Genomic DNA, 8,474 nt, shown 5'->3' with positions numbered 1-8,474 from the left:
GACGGGAGGGGCTCGGTGGTGATGAGGGGAGGAAGATTTTTCCCCCCTCGCTCTCGATCCCGCTCCTGCTCCCAATCCCAATACCGATCCCGACTCACCTTGAGCCGGCTCGTGAGCTGACAAACCGAACCTGGCTTCGATCGAGTTTGGATCATTAAGGTAAACGAGCCTATTACGGCACTTGAGCTCGGCTAGAGCTCGATAGATAATGAATCAAACCAAGCCGGCACCAAGCCTAACTCGAGCCGCTCGCAAGCCGGCTCGGTTTGAAGCCACCCCTACATACAGTGATGCTAATTGGGTTGAATGTCCCGATAGTCGTCACTCTATTACATGCTGGTATGTTTTTAGGGGATGCCTTGATTTCTTAGAAATGTAAGAAACAAGATCGTGGGTCCATGTCATCTACTAAGGTCGAGTATCGTGCCATGTCTACTGCATGTTCCGAAATTATATGGCTACGTGGTCCCTTGAAGAACTTGAGTTTCCTCAGACTACTTCTATACCTCCTTATGCGGATAACACTAGTGCTATTTAGAATGCTACCGATCCTGTTTTCCATGAATGCACCAAGCACATTGAGGTTTATTGTCATTCTATCCGCGATACCTTGGAGTGTCGAGTGATATCTCTTCCTTACATCTCTTCGGATCTCCAAGTGGCTGATGTCTTCACCAAAGCAATGACTCAACACCGCCATAGTTTTCTGGTTGGCATATTGTTGTCGGTTGACTTACCAGCATCAATTTGACGGGGTATGTTACCATATTTTGGAATTCATATAAGTTAGAAGTTATATTAATGTTAGTTGTTTAGATATTTACATGTATATAGGTTAATAAGCAAGAATTAATGGGCTGGGTTGGATTGTAATTAAGCCCGTGGGCTGTCTTGTACTTAACCTAACCCTATGTTTAAATAGGAGAGAAAGGAAGAGAAGATCGATCCCATTTTTTCAGCTTTTCTTGTGTGTTGGTGTCGTCATCTGTCTCAGAGCTTGGAGCTCTCGGTTGTGGCTATTCCAGGAGCCTATTGAGTAGATTTTCTTGGTCGTTGCTGCTTCCTTCAGCAACTGGGTTTCTCTCGGTAGATTCAAAGCTTGGAGCTCTTTATTTTGGCTGCTCGTGGCAGCTCCTCTTGGTGGAAATCCTTGGTCGTTGTTGCTCTCTTCAGCAACTCAGTTTGGTTGTTCTAGTAGGCTCTCTTGGGCTAGAAAATATTGACAACCACCACTTCTTCAATAATAATGTTTCATCCAAAGAGACACAATAGTTGCAGCTAAAATGGGCCTGGGCCCATGTAACACTAACCAAAATAATAAAAATCCTTGTAAAAAGACCCATGAAATAATTCGATGCGAGTATCTACACCAAATAATATGTTGACCAAGGAATATGTTGCAAATACCTCAAAATAATAATCCAGCCTGAGAAATAGAATCGAGTCAAGACGAGTCAGGTATCACCAATAATTACCACAATTATTATTGCGAGTTAGGATTCTTGGTCTTCAATTTTCTTTGCTGCAAAGTTTTATTCTTAGATGCAAAAGCTTCATCTTTTATGCTCCCCCTTTCTTAAGTATTTTGGTCACATAACACTTACCACAACATATGGAATAAAATACATCTTTTTTGTACTTCTTCTACTTCTTCCCCTCAAGCTGGGAGGTAATGGCAATATTTCCAGCTTGAACCAAATAACATAGATGTAGTAACCGAAAAAAGGGTAAGTGAGATATTTTCCTAATATAGTTGATAAAAAATAGCAACTCAAAAAGTGACGCAAAACAATCAGCTTAAATTCGGATTTTTCAATGCAACAGAATACCAGAATGACCTTTTATTCTTCCAATACAAATATATCCTTAAATATAGATCAGATTGACATGAAATTTTCTCCTTCTAAAACTAAACTTATATACCTTTCATCCAAGTATAAAATATTTTCACAAAATATACTTATATTGAGATATATAATCTAATAGATTTTGGTCTATGCTGAACTAAGTACTCTTTCGCCTTTTTCCAACATGACCATTGACTCTTCCAAGATCAATATATCTATAGAAAAAACTCAGATTGAGAATTGGTTGAATAGGTAAGAAAATAGACATACAAATATTTCTTTTGATATATAATTCTCTATATAAAATCTCGTTCTTGAGAGCATAAAAGAGCTCGAAAGTTGAAATTTTTTGCTGTTGTTCAAACCTCTTTTGCATTTTGACCTTTGCTAATTCAAACATCGATTTCTCTTTCTAGATAACTTCGATTTCAAAAAATAATTTTCCTTGGAAATTAGACTTGAATATATTTTCATAAATATCTAATATAAAATATGAAAAGCTTAGTATAGAGGTGAAAATGTAAATCAAATAACGGGTATAGGGACTGAAAAAAAAAAGAGAAATACAAACCTAAATTGCTAGAGATAATAGATCAGAAAAAAGGATCACATTACCTCTGTGGGTTGACCGAGTCAACTCACATAACCTGCTCTAATACCATGTTGAATTTATGGAAAAGAGAAATACTTCATTGACTTATTATAATCAGAGTACATGAACCTCTATTTATAATAGAGGAAAATAATAGAGTCCAAGTACAATTAAACTACCTTTGTCCCAATTACACCCAAACTCTAACACTTAAAGATAAGTCCTAGCACAATTAAATAACCCAATATAAATAGAAGACTAACATGACTAAAACACTTTTAAACTGAAATTCTTCTGTGAGACCTCCTCCATAATAATTGTGGTTTTGTAAGACTACTTGTGTAACACTTATAATGCTACCTCACATGATCATGGTGGGTCCCACCAACTTGTTTGATCATGGTGGGTCCATATCTTATGGGTTTTGGCCCATCTTCCAATACACTTGGATATGTGGACCTTCCTTCATTGTGTGGGCTTGGGCCCATCTTCCAACATCCTGAAATGGACTAGACCAAGCAATTGGCATTTATAAAGAGGAAGAGAAGGTGAGAGTTCTTCTAGCTCGAATCTGCTCACCCAGATAGAAGAAGACGTGGCTTAGCCTAAGGAAGGTAAAAGAAAAGTCAAAGAGCTCATATGGAATTAAAGACATTGCAAGCATGGATGGACTAGCTTCTCTACACCATCCTTGATTGTGTTACTCCTACACCACCACCACCTCCACCTGATGCTTAGAGTTTAGGATCCTTAGTTGTTTTCTCCTAGGTTGACATCTTATATTTTATTTTTAACATTTTGTATTTGATGTCCACATTTTAATCATTTTTCTAATGCAATGAACATCTTTCATATTTTGATCTCTATCTCATTATGATTAATTGACTTCTCTTTTTGAATAGTGACAAAAAAGGGTAGAGAAACAAGCATATTTTAAAGGGGAGAGTAAAATTTGAAAATTTGTATTTAAACTCTTCATTCATGCACAAATTAAAGGGGAGATATTAAAACCCTACAAGTTTCATATTTTGGGGAGAAACTTTTCATTTTCCATGAACCAGGTTTTGGGGACATTGTTGACCTAGATTGACTTATATCAAGGATTTTGGTGATAACAAAACTTATGTTAAGTTAATAATTTGTGAATCATTTCACATGCATTTTTTTCAAATGACTAAATTACAAGGTCAATGAGGAAGAACCTACAAGTCTAACACAAGACCTTGAGCCAAAATGAAGAATAAAGTCACATTTAAGAAGCACCTTGGAAAAGAAAGAATAATTGAAGACCTAGAGTCTAAGTGTTAAATAGAAAATTTCAAGAACTCTAACTTTGTAAAAAGAATAGCCATCAAGATTTCAAATCTTAGGTATGAGTGTGTTTTAGAGCATCAAACGTAGGGGTGTCAATCTTTATCTGATTACCCAATTGTTCATTCATCATTTATTAAACATAACGAAAACGGAATAAAAAATATTGTTCATATATGTGATCAAATAAATTTATCTATTTAACATTTTATGTTTATAAAAACATAATAGAAACAAATACTACCTATTCTATACCCATTGGTCTATTGATTATGTAAGGGTATTATTATTAATTTCCTTATAAACCTATGTAGGGGAGACCTTGTTATCTATGTTGTTGTTTGAATTTTTACTAACTTCAAACATTATATATATGTTGCTATTTTTTTTTAATTTTAAGAAATTTATATTTTTATTAATTTTTACTATTTTCGATTCTGTTTACTCAATTGTTAAGCAGGTAAATAAATGAAATTGAAATGCCTTAAAAAATAGTTACAGAACGAATACGAAATATCATAATGGCAATTGTAATGGTTTACGGAATAGCGTTTTTTATTTCGTATGTATATGGTTTACACCCCTCATTGGACACACAAAATCTTTTTGAAACCATAGTTTCAATTTTGTTCAAATGTTTTAAAACCCTTCATTCATTTAGTTTTGGTCTTAGTGATGCTTAGAACTTATAAAATACATTGAAAAAACAACATGATTGATCATACACTTAGTTGCATGATTGATCATACAGAAAGCAACATACCTTCAACTTAAAACATGATTGATCAACCTTTATAGTCATGATTGATCATAAAGTATATTGACAAGAAGGTTTAGAAAGCATGATAGATCATACAAAATATTTTAGGTAAAAGTTATAAAGCATAACCGATCAACCTATGTGAGCATGATTGAGCAACCAAAATCCTATAAGACAAATGTATAAAGCATGATCAATCAAACCATAACAACATGATCAATCATTTTTCTACAAAAAGTTTAGAGAACACTTTGGTTGATGTTATGATTGATCATAAGGATATACAAACTCTAAAATATAATCGATGGAAGGATATTGATCAATCAATGAAAGGTACGATGGATCAACCCTTCTATGTAGCTTTTTGTACAATAGTCTAGACTAGTTTTACCAAGAAATGTATAAATAAGGACTCAAACTTGTCCCTAAGCATTTATTGGAAAATCTAACCTCCCCCAAAATATTTTCAAGTGCAAATTTTTGCTTCTATCCTTTTGCAAAAGGAAAATCCTAATTTTCGTCAAATCCCTTCAAATTCTCTTACATTCTTATTCGTGTCTAAAGTGTTGGAAGGTTGGAAACACTCTAGGAGTGACTATCTCTTGGGAAAAAAAATTTAATTTTTTCAATTCTCTTTGGTATTTTTCACTTTCTTCAAGAGATTTCCTAGAACCTTTTAAGTCTAGAAGGGAAATTGCCCACTACACCTAGAATCTAATTGTATGAGAACATGTTTAGGAGAGATTGAGTTTGTGTAATTGGTATTACACTTGGTTCAAATAAAGCTGATATCTTGTTTATAATTTTAGCTAATAGAGCATATCAATAATTTTTTTTTCGAATAATGATTTCTAGTAGGTGATTAATAGGGGGACATTAAGAATAGTTTTTTTCAACCAATTTGTGGTGTGTGCATTTTTTGCTTAGTTTCTCAATTATTTTGTACATTAAACACTTAGTTTTTATTGGCATTCTCAATTCATCATCCTCTTGAGATGCCACCTTGGGCAACAAGAGGATAAGGGAAATTTTGGGGAGAAAAATGAATTTCTCCATTTCGGATATGAATATTTGTATTATGATTTTGAATCTGAAACTTTTATTTCATATTCGAATAGGATCTGAAAGATTCAAAATTTTGAATATTATCCGAATCCATTTACAACACTACTACAAGGGCATTTCTCCAAAGGCATACCAAAGAATGCTCTAAATGCAAATATTTGACTATGTGCTTCCATAAAGTCCATATAACCAAATGGCTGCAATTTTATTTTATTTTAAATTTAGGAAAGATTATGAAGAAGATCAAGATAATTTATCTAATCTTAAGACTTTTTTATGAATTACTTATTAAAATATATCACATAATATTTTATTATGTTTAGCTCATTACAAGAAAAAAACTGGTGACATTGAAGTGATAGCTTATAAAAGACGTATCATGTTGGATTTACAATACTCCATTTCGAACAATGAAGTAACCCTCTTTTAAATTTAATATATAAATTAATATTTTAAAAGAACAGGAAGAGAGGAAGCCACATCTTCTTCCTCCCTCCTTCCTTGACATTGGAGGAAAAGAAAACGGAGGCCCATTGTCATTAAAGGGTAGGAGCGAGCACTGAGAGCCATTCTCCCTTCTATTTACTTTTTAAAATATACATGTTAAATCAATTGTATATAAAATTATGCATACATTTTACATAAAATTGGGCATGAACTCTACTTAAAATTGGGCATAAGGGTGGCATCGAATTGAGTTGAGCCCGAACCTTTCTATGTTCCAACTGAGCTTGATTTAAATATTTCAAACTCGAGCTCGAGCGGACCCTAGCCTCGAGCCTAAAATTGTATTCAAGCTCGAACCTAATAATTTTAATCAAGTTCAAGCTTAACCTACATTTAATACTCTATATAAAATATATGTCAAATAAATTATATATAAAATTATGCATACATTTTATAAAAGAATGATAAGGGGGGGGGGGGGGGGGGGTTGGGGATTGAATCTCGATAATGGATTAGAATGCACTAATATTAACCTTTTTTACCCCATATGTTGTCTAGCTTATTTTGTAATTTTTGAATCTGGCCATAAATTTACTATGACCTCCTTAGGGCCCTGGTTGAAAATTTATATTCTAGGAAAAACTAGAAATATTTTTCCTAGGATACATATTTCCAAAAAAAACCTTTAAATAAAATCCTATTACTATTAGGAGGGGCTAGTCCAAAATGAACCAGAATGAATTGCACCTGTATTACTTAGTTCATTAGATTAAGGTGTTAGTGTAGAATGAATTCCACTTATTTTGAATCGCGTCAATTCATTCACTTAGGCAAAAAACGGGGAATCCAGATTCAGACCTTTTTTTGAATCATTCACATGAAGCGCGGGACACGCGTTTCTCCCTCACTCGGCCTCCCTCTCGACCTCCGTCGCAAAGCACGGGAGGCCGAGCCTCTTGGCCTTCTGACCTCTCTTCTCCCTCTCGGTGTATGTCGAAGCGCCGCCTCTGTCGCCGTTGCCCGCTGGCCTGCCGTAGTCTCCCGCCACTAAGGAAGACGATGCTCGCCGTGAGGAAGATGAAGTTTAAATTAAACCAACATCATAAAAAAATAATCTATATTTTTTATTTATAAATAATTATTTTTATTTATTCAATATATTCATTTTATAATTATTTTATTAAATTAGTGATTTAATAGTAATAATTATTTTTTAAATAAATATTTGATAAATTGTTTTGGTTTAATTATCTCATTGATATAATTGATTAAACCAATGGTTTTAAATTTTGTGACAATATATTATTAATTAATAATACATAAAAATATATATTATGTTATTGATAAAATAATATATATATTTATTATATTAAATTTTTAGTATTAAATTAGTGGTTTTTAATGTTAAAATATATCTTATGTTATTAAAAAATAATTTATTGATTTATTATATTCGCTTATGTTATTTTTTACTTTTATTTATTTATTTTTAATAATTTATTCTAGTCACACGTAATTATTGTATTAATTTATAATAAATTATAATCATTAAGTAATATAATATAGGTTTTCATTAATTAGGATATTAATATATTTTAATACTACACGTTAAATCACTTATAAGTGTAGTAACCATGTTTATTTTGCTTAATTATCTGTTTAGGTATATGTTCTATTTAAGTATATTATAAAAGGTTACTCGTTCTCTTGTTTATATCATACTTTTTATTTGGAGGCACTAACACTGGAATTTGTTTTCCAGTGCACTTGAACTCGTCTACCCAAGGATGAGTTGAAGTTGAATTAATTCATTTAAGATGAGAATTCTTCACTTCATTTCAAGTTCATTGTGGACTAACCCCCCTAAAATTTTACTAAGAAAGTTAAATTACAAGATTTATTTTAAAATTTTCTTAGGAAATTTAATTGGACCTCTTATTGCCTCTTCTAGGGATATAAATAAAAATTAATAATTAATCTAATATATTACTATACTTATAGATAAATTTTTAATCAAATAAAATGTCAAACACAAAATTGCTATGAAAATTACCTCATGCTAAAATTATTACGACATCAACTCTCAAATAATTATTCAAAAAAATTTTATATGGTTTTCGCAAGAAAATCTTACTTAAAAAATTAGATGATTTTTTTAATAAGAATTTCCAATTAGAAAAATATTTAAAAAAAACACGAGGCACTAATAGTCCCTTGAAACGTATTTCTACTAAAAATATTTTTTCAACATTTATTAAAAAACACCACTAATAATCCCTAGATTTTTTTATTATTATTTTTCACTTATTTATGATCTCGCATGTGCGGAATCGTCTACTCGAGGGGGGGGGGGGGGGGTTTCTTTCTTGTGTCCTCTGGTTTCCACCAAGGAACGATGCGGAGGGAAAAGCTTCCAACGGTGCTGGCGAGGAACTTTTGTCAGGGATAACGA

The sequence above is a fragment of the Aristolochia californica genome, unplaced genomic scaffold (assembly GCF_029961685.1).
Source record: "Aristolochia californica isolate CCGP_79_NKW_82.1479 unplaced genomic scaffold, dmAriCali1.0.hap1 SCAF_16, whole genome shotgun sequence".
Taxonomy (NCBI): Eukaryota; Viridiplantae; Streptophyta; class Magnoliopsida; order Piperales; family Aristolochiaceae; genus Aristolochia; species Aristolochia californica.
The sequence above is the reverse complement of the archived record's forward strand: the minus strand, read 5'-3'. Positions refer to the sequence as shown.